We start from the raw sequence: 20,552 nt of genomic DNA on the forward strand, positions 1-20,552 counted from the left end.
GATAACAGTTTTAAAATAAAAGAGGGGAGACATTTTTTATGAGTGTGGCAAAACACTGGGACAGGTTGCCCAGAGAGGTGGTAGATGTTCCATCTCCAGAAACTTTCAAGGCCAGGCTGGATGTGGCTCTGAGTAACCTGATGTTGAAAAAAAGTCAAAACTTTTATGTATTGTAGAAGGTGATTAAGTCCCTCTAGTGCACATAAAGAATATGTTAGGGAGTATTGGTTACTCCTGCTTTGGGCAAAGGCAAACCCACCTGCGGGACTGCTTTTGCTCAAGGACCTGGGTGCACTTGGTGAGTAATGCAGAAGGATGTAGTGGTTTAAATCCAGATGGCAACTAGGACCACACAGCCACTCAATCATTACTGCTCCCTTACCCCAACGTTGGATGAGGGAGCAAATCAGAAAGGGAAAACTAAACAAAACAGATTTGTGGGTTGAGATAAGAACAGTTTAATAGGACAGCAAAAGAAGATTAACAATAACAATAATAATAGAATTGACAGAACAAGTGATGCACAATGCAGTTGTTCACTTTCTGCAACACTGACAGCCCACTCATTCCTGGGCAGCTACGTTTTCCCCCTGGCACACTCCAGTTTATATATTGAACATGATATCATATGTTAAGGAGTACCCCCTTCGCCAGCTTGGGTCAGCTCTCCTGGTTTTGCTCCTTTCTAGCTTCTTGTGCACCTGATGGAGCATGGGAATCTTAAAAGTTCTTCACTACCTGGCAACAACCAAAACATCAGTGTATTATCAATATTCTTTTTATATTAAATAAAAACCACATCTACTAAAAACAAAATTAACTCTATCCCAGCCAAAACCAGGACAGTGTGCTTCTCCTTGTTTGCTTTTGTTGGTCTCTGGAGCTGAAAGCTCTGGGTTGCCAGCCAGACTTCTGGACAAAGCTCACTGCCCATGCTTCTACAAAGTGAGTAAGTGCCAAGCATTTGTGAGTCTATGTTCCTCGGTGACAAGGTTCTTGAGGTGCTGTTGCTGGAATATGCCAAAGCTGAGATGCAGTGTATTACAGGTCTATCCAGACAGTGTTGGATAAGCCTAAGCTGGTTTCTACTATGACATAATAGAAAAGCATATCTACTGTCTGCGTCTGTCATAAATGCCTAATAGAGGAGTCAAGATCTTGTCAATACATTGGACAGATGTGGTGTATTATGCTTAGTGCAAAGCTTTCATTAAGTTCATATGACTTTTATCTTGATAATTTTTAATACTACTCACCATATTGCTTTGTGGTTTACAGATGTATATTATTCTGTAAATTGTAATTCTCAAATTTTCATATGCATGCCCCTGAAACTTTCTAAAAATTTTCCCAACATCTATAAAGTGAAGAAAAGAAAAATTTTTATCCAGCTGCCAGCAGCTTTTCAATTACTGGTGACAAATCTTTATTAAGAGCCTGAAATATCTTGTGCATATAGTACTGATCTGAAACTCTGAAAAACATATTCCATTACCCAACTCAGTCACAGACTTTCTCCGTGACCCTGGGCTTCACATTTACTCTTTGCTGTCTCTACAAAATTGAAACAGTGCTTCTTTTCCCCAAACTTGTGTTAAGAGGATGTATATTTACTGTTTATTGCTCATTGAAGTGTGCAGTTGTATCATTTCTATCTAATATAGGACAAAGGATTAATAAGACCCCTCCTTTCTTCCTAATTTTCATTGAAAGATTTTCAAAATAATCACCCACACTTTTTGCACTGATTAAATACTTAATCTCTACACCAACTCAACTTCAAAAAATCCTTGCATGTAAGGCAAACAGTTCTTTAGAAAACATTAGCTATCCATACCAATAGTTTTGATTAGGTTCTGTTTTCCCATAAACAAGGCAATGATGTCTTGTTTTATTACATTTATAATGTAAGAAAGTTGAATCAGACCATCAGAGTGGTTATTCCTCTGCAGAGAATAACCTTCAAGTATTTATATATAGCAGAGGAGGAGCTTAAGTATGCTTACAGCCCACTAATTTCATGTTTTGCAGTCTCAGGGATATGGTGTGCCTTGTTGTGTAACACATGCTTGAGAATTCATGAGCTCTCTTCCAGGAGCATGTCCTGGTACTTGCAGATGGCAAAAAGTCTGAACAAAAGGTCAAGATTTAGCTCTGCAAGTGTCCTCTAAATCTTGTAAAGGCTCATGGTTATTCCAGTGAGAGATGTGGGTCAATAAAATACATCAAGCCATAAATACTCCAATACAATTTTGCCATTCTGACAGAATGCATTTTTCAGACATTCCCCTAAGTGCCTATGGTTGAATCAGATTGGCTTATTTGTGTAAATTCTATACAGTCCTTTGTGGAATATGAATGAGCATTCATGCAAGGGCTGTAATATCCCATTCTCTCTGTGTACTTCTCAAACTGCAGAAATGCCAAGCCTACACCTCCTGGCAAAGCTCCAAACTAATGCTGAGCTATGTGCTATTCCCTCAAGCATTTGTGGTGCAGACAATGCAACAAGGACAGCTGGAGCACTCAAGGGAGCTCAAGAACATGAATACAGATAGGAATCTTCCCTCATGTAATGGTTATGTACTTCTAAAATGTTAAAAGTCACCACCTTCACAATGTGAATACTTCTGGAAAGCATTTTCTATCAGAAAGGAAACAGAATGAAAGTTATTGTATTGCCTGCCTTATTAACTGGAGCTTCCACAAATCAGAAGATAGCAGTATGTAATGTCATGGACAGAAATATGGGAAATGCAGAACTTCTGTTTTGGACTACTGCTTTTGTTTTTCTTTTTACTATAGTATTTACAACTCATTGGGATAGGACAAAAGGGTATTAAATCTATGGGTGAACACATAGATTTCTACTTAGTGTCAGGAGACATTAAAACAAAAGACAGTTTGCTCCTGCTGCTGTTTGCCTCTTGCACGCTCAGATGAATAGTTTCTGTTGAAATCAATATCAATTATCCATCTTAAACATTTTTGCTTCTACTGTGAGCATATTAGGAGCGATTTTAGCAGTAAAACTGAGGCTCTTCTATGGACAGAATAATTTACAACATAATAGAAGACTCTTTTTGGGGTTTGTTATTAGAAACCCCTTGATTTGGTGCATTGGAACTTAGCAGAGCAGTAATAGTGGTGGTTGGAACGTGGATCTTGTCTGTGCCTAGGAGGATTTTAAAGGTTGATAGGTATCCCTGCCAGGTTGCAACTGCCAATTTATGTTTATTTATCTTTTTTTAAATTACAAAGTTTTAAATTACAAATCTTATAAAACACATGAATTTACACTGCGTGTGGTGTCCTCATGGACTAAAAGAACAGGGAACAGCCAGCTGCTCATTCACCCCAGAGGAACTGGCAAGTGCTGCACTGGGGTTATGATCACTGATGTTCTCCCAGTTCAGGGGTAGAGAGTGGTAGGGTTTTAGGAAGCAGCTCAGGAAGGTGTTCCACAAATCTGACATGTTAATCCTACTGCAACATGCCAAATTGCTGCTGGTTTGCAAGGTTTTGGGAAATGACCCATCTCTCTACTTTTTCTGAAATATGTGTATGGTGAATTTAAGATCCCTGATGGCAGTATTGCTTTATTTAACTATTCTTTCCACCTCCTTAGAAATAAACCTGGACTCTAGAGCTAGTTTTTTCTTATTAAGCTAAAGAGTTTGAGGTCTTGGACCTGAGTGCTACCTCATGATTAACCCTTCTGTGAAATTATTGACATTCTCCTTGGCACATTTGGCATGTGATGGTAAGTAGATTCAAACAATCTGGATGCAGGAGTTGAATGCACCATTAGCAAGTTTGCTGATGATTTCAAATTGGGAGGTGTTATTGAGTGTCTTGAGGGATAAAAGGCCTTGCAGAGGTATCTAGATGGATTGGAGTATTGAACAATCATAAGTGGCATACAGTTTAACAAGAACAAATGCAGTATTCTGCACCTGGGATGGAGTAATGCCACACACAAATACAAACTGGGAGAGGAGTGGCTGGAGAGCAGTCCTATAGAAAGTGGTGTGAGGGTGCTGGTCAATATCTGGCTGAGTACAAGTCAGAAGCATGTGCCGTGGCAGACGAGGTCAAGCCACACCCTGGGGTGCATCAAGCACAGTATAACCAGCTGGTCAAAAGAAGTGTTTTTTCTGCTGTGTTCAGCATTGGTATGGCCTCACCTTGTGTACTGTGTGCAGTTCTGGGCCCCAAAAGTTAAGAAGAATGTGAAGGTCCTTGAATGCATCCAGCTGAGCACAACAAAGCTGGTGAAAGGACTGGAAAGAATGTCCTATGAGAAGCAGCTGAGGACTTTGGGTTTATCTAGTTTGGAGAAAGAGACTGAGAGGTGACCTCCATTGCTTTCTACAGCTTTCTGAGAAGGGGAAGTGGAGAGGGAGGAACTGAGGTCTTCTCCCTAGGATCCCGTGATAGGATGTGTGGGAATGATTGCACAAGAGGAGGTTTAGACTGGACATTAGGAAGCAGTTCTTTACCTAGAGGGTGGTCAAATGCTGGAATAGACTTCCTAGAGAGGTGGTCAATACCCAAAGCCAATCAGTATTTAAGAATCATTTGGACAACGCTCTTAATAATTTGCTTTAACTTTTGGTCAGCCCTGAAGTGATCGGACAGTTGACCTACATGATCATTGCTGGCCTCTTCCAACTGAAATATTCTGTTGTTTTCCTTTCCTTTCCTTTCCTTTCCTTTCCTTTCCTTTCCTTTCCTTTCCTTTCCTTTCCTTTCCTTTCCTTTCCTTTCCTTTCCTTTCCTTTCCTTTCCTTTCCTTTCCTTTCCTTTCCTTTCCTTTCCTTTCCTTTCCTTTCCTTTCCTTTCCTTTCCTTTCCTTTCCTTTCCTTTCCTTTCCTTTCCTTTCCTTTCCTTTCCTTTCCTTTCCTTTCCTTTCCTTTCCTTTCCTTTCCTTTCCTTTCCTTTCCTTTCCTTTCCTTTCCTTTCCTTTCCTTCCCTTCCCTTCCCTTCCCTTCCCTTCCCTTCCCTTCCCTTCCCTTCCCTTCCCTTCCCTTCCCTTCCCTTCCCTTCCCTTCCCTTCCCTTCCCTTCCCTTCCCTTCCCTTCCCTTCCCTTCCCTTCCCTTCCCTTCCCTTCCCTTCCCTTCCCTTCCCTTCCCTTCCCTTCCCTTCCCTTCCCTTCCCTTCCCTTCCCTTCCCTTCCCTTCCCTTCCCCTTTCCCTTCCCCTTTCCCTTCCCCCTTCCCTTCCCCTTTCACTTCCCCTTTCACTTCCCCTTTCACTTCCCCTTTCACTTCCCCTTTCCTTCCCTTTCCTTCCCTTTCCTTTTTTTTCTTTTCTTTTCATGTCAGTAATGTCTTGCTTTAATATTTTTTGATAAACATATGTTCAAAATGAAAAGCCGTTGTTCATAAGAAATCTGATTTGTATGTTGATTTTCAATTGAAATGTTTTCTGCAGTTAAAACATCTCTCATAATGTCCTACAAAAATATGCAATTCCTTGGCATCATTTTTTAAAGAGAATTGTTTGGCCTAAAACTTCCTAGTGAACTCTGCTAAAGCTCCTTCATTCAGTGGTACTGAAAGCTCAGTTTAATCCAGAGTTGAGAACAAATTAAGTCTCTTAACATGAGGGTTGGTCAGAATACTACAGCTTTTTGACACTGGTTTGACTTACAGTTATTTGAGGATCACCCTTTTCTCATGATATCTGAATGTTTCTGCTTGTAATCTTAGTTAGATTCAGAGAGAAGCTACTTCAATTTTCCAGTAACTTTAAAATATAAAATTTTCAAGGATTGCTTTAAAATTTATTTTGTTTATGTTTTGCTAGTCAGCTTCTTTCATCTCTGGTTAATATGAATCTCTTATTCACAGATTTATAGTTAGTATATTCAATCCTATAAAAGCATCTGCCTCAGAGAGTTAATGACTCATTTTAGTGTTCCAAACTGTAACTTGAGATATGCTTTCTTCCCAAGAAGCTCTGACAGGATGGATATCTGGAGGTGCCAGCCACGTTCTGAGCTGGAACAAGAAGGTATTTTTTTTTTCATTAAGAGCCTGAAAGAGGTTAAAATATAAATCTGACATAAAGAAAACAACATTGAAGACAAGTCTCCTAGACAATGACAGCATCAAGTGGATCAAGTTTTGAAAGCAGTTGTGGCAAAACACTGCTTTGAATTGCAATATATAATCTTTCAGTGATACAACTTTTTTCACTTAATTTAAATCACTCCTCAGGCTTTCAGAATATCTCTTAAATAGAGTCAGCCCTTATTCCCCGTGCATGCCTAAGCATGTTAAAAATTTCAAATAGAAAGAAGTGATTCTACTGAGCAAGGAAAAATCATAGACAATAAATTACCTGGAGATCTCTGGGGTCTTGTAAAGGTAGAAACAATACATGCTGCCAGTACAGCTTCCTTGCCTCTTCCAGATTCTCAGAAGATATATTAGCATCTTAGATGACATTGACATATTGTTCACTCAAGATCTCAGCTGTTTTTAGCAATTTGTATCAGGAGACAAGTAGCAATTTATGAAATCCATTTCCAGTGAGGTATCTGCAAGCATTTAGACTTGCAATTTTCATCAATAGTTACAGAAGATGTATGTGGTGTTCTACACACACCCAACTGAATATTTTGTCAATAAATCAATTCAACAAATAATTAACATAGAACTTGTTAGCAGCTAAGAAGTGATTGCAGGGACTTTTAGGTAGCTCCAGATTATGAAAAAAATCTATTTTGTAACTGCACATTTTTTCATAAGGTGAAAAGAAAGTTATCAGCTCCAACTTCAGTGGCAGCACAGTGCTTTTATGGCAATTTAGGTCTCAACATGCAGAAGAATTAATACAAAAATTAATTAATTAATTAAATTAATTAATACTAAAATGTTTGCACTGATTTTTTGGTTGTTGTTTTAAGCCATCATTTGCATTACAGATGATGTAGAGATTTTCCAGTCATTTTATCTGAGTTGCTTCGGAGGGTATTGTGTTATTCTGTGATTCTAACACATAAGCCATCCACAGTTTTGTGGTACAGCTCTGATGAAACCAGATTTTTGACTCCTTTAGACAAGTAACCCTTGTCAGTCTTGGATCTGCATACCCTTAAAGTTCCTGCAAAAGAGGTATACTTTTCCAGTTCTTCATAACAGAAATTTCAGTTACTAGCACTAGATGCACTTTGCTGGCTTCTATGGACCATGTGACGTAAATAGCCACAGTTTTTCCAGGGGCTTGCTGCCATACAGTTAAAAAACACTTTTGCAAAGAGAAAACAAGGATGAGAGAGGCCAAATAATTGGTTTTCTGTACTAACTCTGTCAGCCTGTTTGACATGATGTTATGTCCAGTTGCCATCCCCAGAAACTCCACTTGTTAATATGTGTAAACAAAAATAAAACACATGAAAAAATAATCTTTGAATATGAACCTTTGGATGTTGGATGAGTCTGCATTTGCTGATAATCCACCTATGATATCATTGTCTAATGTGATTCAGAAGATGCAGAGAAAAATTTCTCTACATAGAATCGATTTGTTGCTCAACAATACCCAACAGGTATGGCTACTTACCCTTTGACAACACAAGGCATTTCGAATATTGATTTTTTTTTTTTTTTTTTCCCATTTACATTTGTAAAATGTATAGATTATCAGCATTTCTCTGTACAGGAATGGCAAACATTTTACATTTAAGCAGAAACATACAGCCACATTTTTTATGTCCGTATGATAGATAATGTAACTCTCTGTTTTCAGTTAATTGTGTGGTTACCATATGTTGGGTAAAGAGATCATGGCTGGACAGTAGGAAGGAGTTGTGCTGGAAGGCCCTGGAGGTGTAATCCATGCCCATGTGGCACGTTTTCTTGCCTCCTGTACTCAGGGTAAAGTGAGATCCTTTGGAGAGGAGATGAGATTGTTCACATGCACTCAGAGAAACCATGTGCTGAGCCAGGAGAAATATTTGAAGTGGGCTGATAAGAAAAAAGCAGTGGAGGAGTCCATGGCGTAAACAAAGTAGCTGCTGAGAGGACCAAGGGGCAGGCAATCAGGGCTCTGAGGGGGTAGAAAGAATGAGTATTTTCTAGGGACACCAAAAAGACTGCATTATGCTTGATGAAGCTGCTGAAACACTTACTTTCAATGGACAGATTAGGGGAGAAGACATGACCTTCACTGACCTGGTCAATATAGGGGAGATTTCTTTTCAACCTGACTAATCCAACACATCTGAATTGCTTTTGTTATAAAGTTGAGCTATTCTAGTTTCTGTTGAAAAAAAGTGGATTAAAGCATATGACTGATGTGTTCTGGACCTTACCAACCCACTTCAAAGCTAACTTGGACTCTAATCATAGTTAGAGAGAGCTGACATTTTAGGTCACTGAAATGAAACAGACTTTTCATTATCCAGGGTTTTTCTTTACTTTGAGCTCTGGTTAGAAACAATGTAACTTTAAGTAAATCATTTCCTCTCTGTTTTTAATCCAGCCCTATGACCCTTACGGGAGAATCTTGCCTTTGCCCTCTCTTGTTCTGGCAACAGAAAACGTATAAACATGAGGAATAAACCCAGATGAAACCTGTTGCTAGTACATCCATGGCCAGATGTCTCATCATAAAATCTTTAAAATTCAAGCAGTCATATTTACATGCAATTAATTTTTACACAAGCAGTACTACATTGCACAACAGAGAAAATGGTCAAACCAACTTTTCCATCATGTGTACTTGAAATTTACTGCAGCTTGAACCCAGCACTCTGCTTCTGTGTTTTGGTAGTAAATTGGATGAAGAATTGTGTATAATAACCATCTAGAGCAATTTTAGACCTTAATATTTGAGAAGGATTCAGTTTTTACCCGTAAAATACCACAGAGAAATCTCAATGAAACTCTGCACATCTATTTACTTGGAGTAAACAACACATTCTTATGTCTCAAAATCCCTTGACAACCTTGTTTATTGTTCTGCTAGGTCAGTTGATGCAAATAATCTCTCCTGCAATTTCTGCTTGCTGAGATAGCTAGTAGCTAGTATGTTTGAAGCTGTAGGCAGGAAGAATGGATGAAACATCTGGTCTCTTGTCTCTTATAAAAGTCTGAAAATCAAAGAATTTTTTACTGCATTTAAAGGAGCTCATGGATTGCCACTGTGCATTTAGATCAAAATAAGTACATGTATTCAAGGACCACTTTTTTTCTATTAAAACAGTTGGGTCTCCACTTTCGAAAATCGGTTACTGGGGTACATTACTATCATCTCAAGTTTCCACAATTTTCTCCCTCCCGATGCCTCTGTGAGGCATTTGCACTGCAGATGTAGAGTCTTCTGGGCACATTGACCAGTATTTACACTCCTTTTTTGAGGACTTTCAGAAGTGTCTCCATGTAATTTGGGAACTTACGAACATCAAGCAAAGATGGAAAGTACAGCAGCATCTACATTTTGGATGTGTATGTCATTGTTCTCTAAAGATCCAACCTGGTGGCCTTGGGGCTAATTTTAATACAGAAAAGGGGAACATCTTTGATAGCTGACTTAAGTGGAAATATAAAATATTTTCAGGCATATCAAAAAACCTGTGAATAATATGAAGGACAGATTTTTCTTTGATAATAGATTAATGTAAATGAGTCTCTGGGGTTCATTTAATATATTCTGAAGGTAACAATTGAGATTACATGCACAAAGGAACTTTATTTAGTTTTGCATAAGTATATAATAATAATAACATAATATATATAGGTTTCAATACGTACAGAAATTATTTTTATAAGCAGTTTGTCTAATATTGTGAAAGAGAGACATTGTGTAGTATTTCCAAGCACTGACAGCATTAATGTTATATGCTTAGTGTTATACACAGGGTATTTCAAAGAGATGGACCCAATATGTTACAATTACACAAAAAAAAATTACAAATGATTTAATGAGTTTTTTTATAAATGTTCCCTCCACCTGCTGTATGGACTGGAAGAGTTTCATTTATGAGCAGTTTGTGGTTGCAGAGATATAGTGATTGCAAATGGGGTCCATCTTTTTGAAACAGCCTGTGTAATATGTTTTTTTTTTTCAGAGTTTGTTGCTTGTAAAACTACTCAAGTGTAAATATTTTGTTTAAATGCTTGTTAAAACCAAGAATTATTAGAGTTATCACTATCAATAAGCACTTCCAGTTAGAATGGTGGCCTGTTTAAATATTTATTGAAAAGAAATAACAGTATCATGTTTTGATATCAAGTCCCCCCAAGAGTAACAGGAGTGTTGTTCGATAGATACTTAGGAAGCAAAGAGACAGTAGCTGAGTTTTCAATACTGTCAATGACTTGCATAGTAATATTTGGTGATTCACTTAGCTGTTTATGGTTGTTTTCTTATACTGTAGTTGCCCTAAAGATCTTTTTTTTTCTAATAGGTTCCCTTTATGTAAAAAAATACACTGTAAGATTTTCTTAAAGCTCTATGTGCTTATACTTTCTAAAGATATCTTTAAACTTCAGAGAAAAGTCATCAGGGATAAGATAATATGTGTACTAAACTTATAATCCTTACCCCACTCTTTCAAATATGACCCTTTCCTATCCATATTCATATCTTAAAGCAAAGTGTAAGAAGATTTCTCACTGTTTTTGAAGTCATGGATGTTTCTGTCATGTGTTCCCCAAAGTAGCTGATTTGCTATCAGCTTGGCAGACTATTGAAACAGACTATCTTGAAAACTTTGGAAGTTGCATATTGATGTTGCAAAACTTGAACCTTCACTTTTCAGGAAAAAAAGTTCATATATCCGTATCTGCTTGATGGACCTATCTTAACACCACTGTACTTTTGAAAATTCCATTTTAGGAATAACCTTACAGGGCTTTGCAGAAAGACAATTTTTCCTCTTTTAAAATGTACCATATAATTTAGGAAATCAAATGTTCAGCAATTTTACCTGGATAATGTATTCAGGAGCAACAGTATGAGTCTTCTCTAAAACCAGAAGTTGTTATTGAAGGGCACAGAACATCTGTAAAACTCAATCGCCTGTTTTCACTCTGCAACTTTTAAAACTGGCCAAGAATAAATATTATTTTTTTTTCATAATATTGTTCAAATTGACACTTTTCAGATATTTCAGAATAAAGACCACAATGCCACAAATACAAAAAAAACACATCGACTTCACAACTTCTCAAATTATGAAGTGACATTCATCTCAGACTGGAGTTTCTGGCTTTCCATCAGAACCTCAATCATTCCCTGAAAAATTAACAGCCTAAGTGGAGGCTTATTAAGAAAAAAAAGAAACAATCAAGCAAACAAATAAACAAATGTCAGCAATAAATGTGCTAAAAGAAAAGTGTAATTTCCCATTTGAACATGTCTGAAAAAAGCAATATACTCCTAAGACTATTAAATAATGGAAAATATTAAAAGTTCATTCTGTAGCTATCTCTTGTTTCTGTTTTCTTCATGACTATAATCTACTTGGACTTATTCCCCAAGGCATACTGAAGGAACAAAGGTTATTTTAAGCATGTCCGTAGATTTGGTGTTTTGCTAAAGAAGCTATGAAAGTATAGCCTCTAAAATTATTTTGTATTACAATAAGAGGAGGGTCTTTTCTGGAAACAGCTTCTCTTTGATATTTAAACTAAATCTGTTGTACTACTCAGTCCATTGAACCACTCAGTCTGTTGAACCTGTGGTGTAGGGGATAGGAACCCACAGCAGTGTTAATATGCCAACCCACCAAGAGTTCCCTGTTCACCCCTAAGAAATTCAGTGCAAGTTTTGAAATAGTTAACAAATGTAAGGTTAAGTTGAGATGCTCATTTTGTCTTTCTACCTCAATAAAGGACAGGCTTTGTTTCATATACTGTATTTTTCTGTGAAATGTTTGCTGGGTATCTACAATGAATTTAACAATAACTGTTATCCTCATTCGAAAAGCAAGAAAAAATAAACTGTTTTCAAAGGTAAGAGAACTGTATTTTTAGCAAGGCATTTAAAATGCATTGTGCTATTGTTACAAAGGGTTAAAATGTCTGCAAGCAGTTACAACATATATTTTTTACATCTTACATCAATATGCATTGAGTTGTTGTTAAAAATTTAAGTTATAAAGGTTTCTGAAGTGTTTAATATGAATTTTATAAAAATTTTATTTCACTAGGAAATTTTCACTATAGTAGAAAGAAGAAAAATTAATTTTTATTCTATTAAAGAAGCAGAGCTCACACTATAGAGCCCTCATCAGTGCTCATATATCACTTTTTAAGAGAGGTGAATTTTCATTTGATCAAGGTGAGGGCTAGAAAGTTTGCAATGAGAACTCTATCTGTTCTCTAAGTGCTGGCTGCACTATAAATTTCTGATAAAAATGGTAGATGCACTTGCTATATTTTTTCCAGGCTTTTCTTCTCTAATCTGTGCTTTCTTTTCAGAGAGGTAGATGTTCAATATATATTTTGTAAAATTGCTCAAAGAACCTCTTCTATCCATTTTAATGTTGAAATTACATCTAATCTGCATATAAATTAAAACATAACAGATAATGGACCATATAAAATGGCCAACCTTTTCTTTTATGTTTCAACCACTGATTTGGTTCTTATTTGTACTGCATCCCAAGGCTGTCATTGACAATTATAATTTCTGCCTATTTTCACACTCTAATTTTCAATACTACAGCAGAGAACAATGTAAACATTGTATTCAGTTTTTGACAACAGAAAATAATTACAGGGGATGTCAAAAGTCAAGTGCAGAAAAATGTGATAGTGGTGATAGTGGTGTCACAAAAATAAGGCTGTTGATTTGTTTGTTTTTTGTTGTTGTTGTTGTTTTGGTTTTTTTTATCCTTTTTTTTTTTTTTTTTTTAGTTTTACTATGTTTGTTTGTTTGTTTATTTGTTTTCCTATGGAAATCACTGAAATACAGTATAGAAATAACAAATAAACTTTCAACCAGTTTGTTCGTCTGGTGGTTGCAGTCTAACCATAACTGAAATTTAGTCAAAACTCAGCTTGATTCATGAGTCAGATGAGATCATTTGTGTCACTGCCAGTTTCCTATGGACAGGCAAACAAGCTAAAAATAAGCTCAGATAAGGTCTTGTCTAGCTTTTCTGCACTATAAGCACTAACAGAAATGTTGTGTAGACACCTTTCAGATCATAAATTAAATGAGGAAGGTTCTTGACTGTGCATTCTACTTCATTCCACACTTACCAGAAATGCACCATTCTCTCGGGAGATGCCATGTTTTATGAAGGTTGTACACAGTTATTTCCATGGTCGTTCTGCAGCTGTTAAGATTTGAACCTTAATTATCCAATGTGTGTCAGAACATGTATTTGATAACTTGGAAATGACTTGAAAAGGCAAATTTACAGTCTAAAATATCTGTAGACCTAGTCATCAGCAGAAAATTTTGAAAGTCCTAAAAGGACAGTCTGATAAGGAAAAAGCAGTCTTCATTCTTTATCCAGAGAAATTAAAAACAGAGATGGGAGGCAGAAATCTTAATTAAGTGGAAAATTTAGAAAACATATTGAGCAATGTTTGATTTCTGTTTCATATGACATTGGAAGGTGCTTGTCTGAAGGGCTGTGGTGCCTCACAGATGTTGCAGAACACTTGCCATGGGGCTGCATTCTCCTTTCGAGGATGAATAACTCTGTCACTAGATAGAGATGATACACCTATGACACACTGGTGGTTCAGGCAGAAGAAAAAATACAAGTAATCATGTGAGACAGAGACAATTAAAGAAGTATATTATAAAGATAATATAATAATAAAAAAAGATAATAAAATTCCTAAATGACACCTTCTTTATCCTAGCGTGATTTATTTATTCCCTGTAATTTGCATTCCGATTTCAGCTACTCCCAAGCAAAGCACAAACTCTTCTCAAGGTGCGCACAGACATCGTATGGCTAACATTTTGGTTTGCCACAGGAAATCCAGGATCAGCTATTTGCAGCCTGTAAAATTAGTCATGATTGTGTAGCTGAACTTTTGCCAGGTGTTCCTATCTGACTTGGGCAATTTGACTCCAGATCTGGATGGCAGCACAGGATTAGCTGCAAACTGCAAGTGGCAGAAAACAAGGAGGGCACCCAAGATGTGACCACAGCCCCAGAGGAGACAGGACTGATGCTTCTGTGTTCATGTCTTGCAAGTAGATACCATCTCAGTGTCACAATGAGACATTCTTTGAGGAGCTCCAGTGCTGAGCAAAGACACACTGCAACACCTGCAGCTTACACAAGCATTCCAGTCAGCAGCATGGCATGAGCAGGTTCATGTCAAACTATTTAAAACGTAACAATGTTACTTAGAATGACAGGTAATTATTAGAAAACGCAATTTCATTTTTTTATAGTGTAAACCACAGGTTGTTTACACTGTTTAAACATGACTTTGAAAAGAATCTGGGGTAGTGTTTGTTCTCCCTTCTCTAACCTGAGAAGCACATAAGCATTTTGGTAAACAAAACAAAACAAAACAAAACAAAACAAAACAAAACAAAACAAAACAAAACTCCAAGGACCAGGTATGTTGCTTTGCCACAGTGTGTGGTTTTTGTTTAAAACTCAAAAGTTAATTTTTTTTTTGTTGTTGTTCATAGTGCATGCTAGTAAAAGGGATGTAACTAGGCAGCTGAGAGGAGCGCTGCCTTTTAGGTTTGTCTTGGTGTGGACACTGCACAGCAGGTGAAGTGAAACTCTTTGGGAGAGAAAAGAGACTACACACTCCCTTAAATGAGCTGCATCTCATCACGGTGACAAAATTCAACTAAGGTTTGAATGCTTCCCTTTTTAAGCTCTATTTTGTGATTGTTAATCTTATTTGGAATGCATAACCAATTGCAGGTGTACTGTTTCAGCTTGATTTTGCAGATTTCCTGTCAATGTCTTGCAGGTTAAGAGCAGCTCATGAAGTAGTGAAAGAGAAACACTGATATAGTGGCAAATGATGTAAAGAAAATCAATACACAAGCTTTTCACAACAGCTTAGATGATATGCGGCCATGGCCCAGCCTCTCCATCTCCCTGTGCATCTATTTCCTTTAATTCTGTCCTCTCTCTTTTTGTTTATACAGTTAGTAAACTGGTTATCGCTCCCACTGTAATCCTATGATGCTGAACAGGATTCACCTATGATCTCAACTAGGGCACCTGGGCACTACTCTAATGCACACAATAGTTTGTGTCACTTGCAAGATGAAGTGTGTGGTTTTGGCAGCCTAGCCTGGTAGTAGCTGGCATAATAAAGAAAAATGGGCATGCTCTGTACAGCAAATGGTTTTTAGTGCTGGCATATAAGATGACAAGTAATCCAGACAGGTATTAGTATGGGCAGTCTGTAAGTGATGGACAGTAGTGAAGTTTCAGTAGTGTCATAACAGTTTTATGAAAGCCATTACAATGCATTATGGTATTGATCTGCATTGAAAAACTCAGCAAGATTCTTTAAAGAATGACTTTGCTATATTTTTATTCACATTGCTAACAAATAGTACTATAATATTTCCTGAATTTATCCTTTATTTTTTACCAGTGACTATAGGTAGAGATTGATAATTTTTATATATCTTCAACAATGATTTTGCTCTGGGTAAGGAGACAGACTGATGCAGTAATATTTTTAAACAGCTGAGTGCCAAGAACTCTCTGAGATGAAACCATGTTCCTTTGAAACGCTCTGTTTTCTTCAGTGTGCTAATAATTTTATCTTCTGCTAGGAACAGAAATGGAAAATCTCTGGTAATTCGGGCAGGTTAGTCATTCAGGGGTAGATCTACAGAAAATATAAGGTAAGTAGAATGACTAACAGTTGATTACGACTGATATGTGGAAGCTCAAAGACTTTCTTCAACTGTTGCCTCCAATTTTAACATTTAAAGAAATACAGTTCGCTATATGTCTAATATCTATTTTTTTGTCAATATACTTCTTGGAGTAGGCAGGGTGGGAGAGGGAGGAAACTGATGGCTTCAGGCCAAATCCTGCAACAGAAAGTGTTGCTCTGCACAGGCACTCACTTTGCCTAAACAACTTAGGCTAGAGTGTAGTAACAGCAAAGCCTAAAAATATCCAACAAAACCTAAAAGTTAAAGGCAAATTGATGTCCCTCTGACATCCTGTAAGAGATCAAAATCACTTGATTGAAAAAATGCTTCAGAGGTAAATGTATGTTCAGGGTGGTTAATTCTGCCTTGTAAATGAGTAGGTACATAACATGGACTTTACTGCAATGTCTTGAATTTATCATTAGGAGAACAAATAAAGAAAAAAAAATTATATCCACTTGAAAAAAATATTGCATTTCAACATTTTGTATATATTTTCCTTCTCAGTAGGGGGGATGAGAAGTGCATTCAGTAAGGTTGATATCCCCATGGATATGGTGTTCAAGAAGAGGGAGAACACAGTAAATAAATTGGTTGTCTACTATAGTGTCTGTTCTTCTAATCCTATGGAGTTAAAGTGAGATGAGATTATATGCTACCTTCTAATGTTCATGACAACATTTTCAATTATTTGTCCAGTTTGACGTAAAATAAAATTCATGTGTTTCCTCCTCCAAGTCTCACTCCACTCAAACTCAGGATATTTTCTTTAACTGTTGAGACACATACGTTTAAACATACAGAGAGAGACATTTCAGAAAATCTCATTAGTCAGGGGCAACACATTACTCTGCTGCCTAGAAACCAACCACTAAAAACCAGAGCAATGAAAGTCACAGTACATTTACTTAGTGTCTATTTACTCTAGGAAAATCATTACTTCTGGTAGCAGATGACTTCTTACTTCATATTTACTAATTTCTGATATCTGACAAAATACAAGGAAACTAATTTTTTGCCATTTCTTTATTCCCCTCCAGTACAAATGGGAAGTACACGAGTGTCTCCAAGGAGACATCTCTGCATCTCTTCTGTCCTATATCTTGCCTTGCAGACCACCAAATTGCCAAGGAATTGAACGCATTCTATATTTTTTTACTCCTCTGAATATGTGGAACAAAAGAGACAACCTTGCCTTTAAAAGGTGACAGCATAATATAAATTTTCTAAACCACCTAGAGAATTCCACAGCAGGCATATGCTATATATTAATGCAGAATTAAAAAACTAGAATGTCTTAAATTCTTTACATTAAGAAGTTAAAATTTTAATCTGACTCTGAGGAACTTGCCCCTAGTCGAAGCTATAGATTTTTTAAAGGAAGCGTTACACTACAAAAAAAGTAGTTGATATTTCTTTTATTATCTAAAGCTTGGTTTACTGCAGTTCTAACAGAGTACCCATCATGTATTTTCATTTTACAGTACAAGAGCTGCAACATAACAGAATATCAGTAAATCCCACAGCTTTTATAGGTATACATTATTTTTACAATATTGGGCTTTTAATGCATGATACATTTTTTTTTTCCTTTAATATCTGTTCCTCACAGAAGACCGTATACTGTCATATGTACTAAGTAATTGTGCAGTGCTTAAAAAATGAGATAGTAGGCATTCAGCTAATTGTTACTTCTTGAATTCTTTAGAACCCATTAATTGTAAACAGTCCTATGTACTAAAGTTAGAAGAAACACTTTATTGACTGATGATCAGCATACAGCACTGGAGAGTTATTTCTGTGCATAAAAGCAACATAAAGTGATGTCTCAGTTTGAAAGTAATATTTGAGTCTTTTTGCTGTCATAGGAAAAGCAGTCATTGCCTCCTCAACCAGTGCACCAAAGTTTTTTATGCATTCAAATTATTTTGAAAGTCTTAAACTAGCTTTTCTTCCTGTTAGTATTGTAAAAGTTACTGTCTTTAGCTGACAATTCTTTCTTTATTGGTAAACCATGAAGAAGAATCATAAAAATTAACAAGGGTATGGCACCATCAGATCTTTCTGATGAGTTTCAGTACCCTGCAATGAGGCTGTATAAAACTTTCTTATTAAGTGATAATATGATACCTCCTTTGCACCAAAGGATATTCTGGGCTCAGAAAGGCAGACTGTGAACAGAACTGTCTGCTGCCTTTCCATAAATTTGGTGGGTTCTTTGTAGAGGAAGAGCTGGAGGGAACTAAGACAACTTTTTAATATGATTCTGCAGATATATAAGCACTACAGCTCTCTGGCAGCTACAAATAGAAAATAGATACATTCATTCTGCCTCAGCATATTAAGCTTATCTTTTGCACAGGAAATGAAAAATAGTCTAACTAATGATGGATATCAGCAGTACTCCAGAAAGGAAAGGATCACACATTTTTTTTTCTCTTATTTTAAGGTAAGACTCCACATTTTAAGGAATATTCCCTTGACCTTCCAATGTTTTTTCCAAAGGAGCAGCCTTTGGCTAAACTCAGGAGTCTCGTATATAAAACTCTGTCTGTAGGACAATCACAACAATCACATGCACAATGTTATTGATGGCAAATCTTACCTTTTATAGAGACATTAGATTTTTATTTTAGTTTAACACCAAGTAGACACAGAGGATGAAGAAGTCATTATGTCATCAGGTCAAATGGTGTGGCAGTGATACATGGAGTAGAATCTAAATGTACTAGCTTGTACATGCTATCCATACTAACCTGCTATCTGTACTAAATTTTTGTCCATTCTCATTCAGAATATTTGTTATACTTTGTCTAGGATGACTGCTAATAATATGTTTAATTCTTCAGTCTGATGCTGACTGAAGAGTAAGTAGAAAAACAAGGACACATACCTCTATGAGAATGAGGCTGCATGGGTGTAGAGCATAATTTCAGCACTATTCCACAGTATGAAAGCTAACAGTTAACACTGTGTGTTTCTCACACCAGTATCCTATAATGTAAAAAGAACCTACGTTTCCATTCTCTTGTGGGAAGAAAATATTCACTTAGTAAGGATATTCATAACTAGCAATAATAAATGCAAGAAGAAAACCCACAAGATCTTTGGAGGACTTGCAAGTGCTTATTTCAATATATCAACCTTGCCACTCTACTTGTCAAGGTTAGAATGATGCTTTTAAGTGTAGGCAGGAGATTTCTTGTCTTTCTCTGGTTTCATTTTTGCCAATTTCTTTGAGGAATCTAGTAATCCCTAACACCGGAGACATGGAAACTATTGATCTGATCGAGTCTGGCATACATATCTGTATCACAGAATCACAGAATCACAGAATCGACGGGGTTGGAAAAGACCTCGGAGATCATCGAGTCCAACCCTTGGTCCAACTCTAGTCCATTTATTAGATCATGGCACTAAGTGCCATGTCCAATCTGAGTTTAAAAACCTCCAGGGACGGCGAGTCCACCACCTCCCTGGGCAGGCCATTCCAATGCCTGACAACTCTCTCTGTAAAGAATTTCTTTCTAATATCCAGCCTAAATTTCCCCTGTATGATCCCTACAGACTCATGTCTTTTTAACAATAAATTAACCTCCTTTTCATGGGACCAGATATGCCTATTTGAAGCTCATATGATATAAATTCTTTGAAAATTTAGAGTAGACAAAGATATAGTTGATATGAAGAAGACCGCAAGAAAACTGGGAGCAAACAGGACTAAGCCTCCTAGGTATTTGCATATTTGTGTTAAAAAACAGACAAAAAATTGTTAAGTTGTTTATTTGGCTTTTGACACTGTAATGATATCTTTGGGTCAAAATAAAGCAAAAAAGAAGACTGAACTTATTTGAAATTGTACTAGTTATTTCTCTTCCCCTTTTTCATGTGCAGTAATACAAAAGAAGTAAATTGTAAAACAAGGTGAAATGAAAGGATTCTCTCAGTTTTCTGTCCCCTCAAACCATTTTTTTTCTACATTCTATAAGAACTTCCACCAGAATCCCTGACCCCATTTTACTTCCCTCCTTCACCTTTATTTCATGCTTGGGTTGTCTTTTCTTATATGATACTACCATACCTTCATTAGCAGATATCCAGTATTGCTTTTCTTATCTGTAACACTGCTGTTAAGGTGATCTACTGTTCTAATCACTGCACAATTGCACTGCACTTCCTTATCAAGTTCAAGTTACTTTGATCCTTGTATTGGAACTGGTATTTGGTGCATCCTACATGTGACTTAGAACTCAGTCCTGCAAAGCATTCTGAGAAGATAGGATACCAGGAGTGGGATTCGACGGTTCAGCCATTAATTCTTTCTGTATCTGATGCAAGAATAACAGCATTCACACTGAGAGCATCTACTATGTAAATAAAGTTATCTTTGCAGTTAAATTTTCTTAAAATTTGGTTCTCGTTTTTGGGCCATGCCCAGTGTAGATTGATTTATTAATTTGCTGTGTAAAAGCTGAGGAAAAAGGGTTTTAAGGTACATCTGTTCAATATCTTGGACTTAAAGTCTCACAGACAGACACTTATATCTCTATGCCACCCCAGCCATTACAGAGGCACTTGGTACAGACAGACCATGCCTGTCACTACACGGCAAAGAGAACCAGAAAGTTACTTAATCTACAATTCACTACACCAGTTTGTAGATCAGTGACCTAAAAGATTACAGTACTGGGAGAACTCTT

This window comes from Streptopelia decaocto, assembly GCF_964273445.1.
Source record: "Streptopelia decaocto genome assembly, chromosome: 1".
NCBI lineage: Eukaryota > Metazoa > Chordata > Aves > Columbiformes > Columbidae > Streptopelia > Streptopelia decaocto.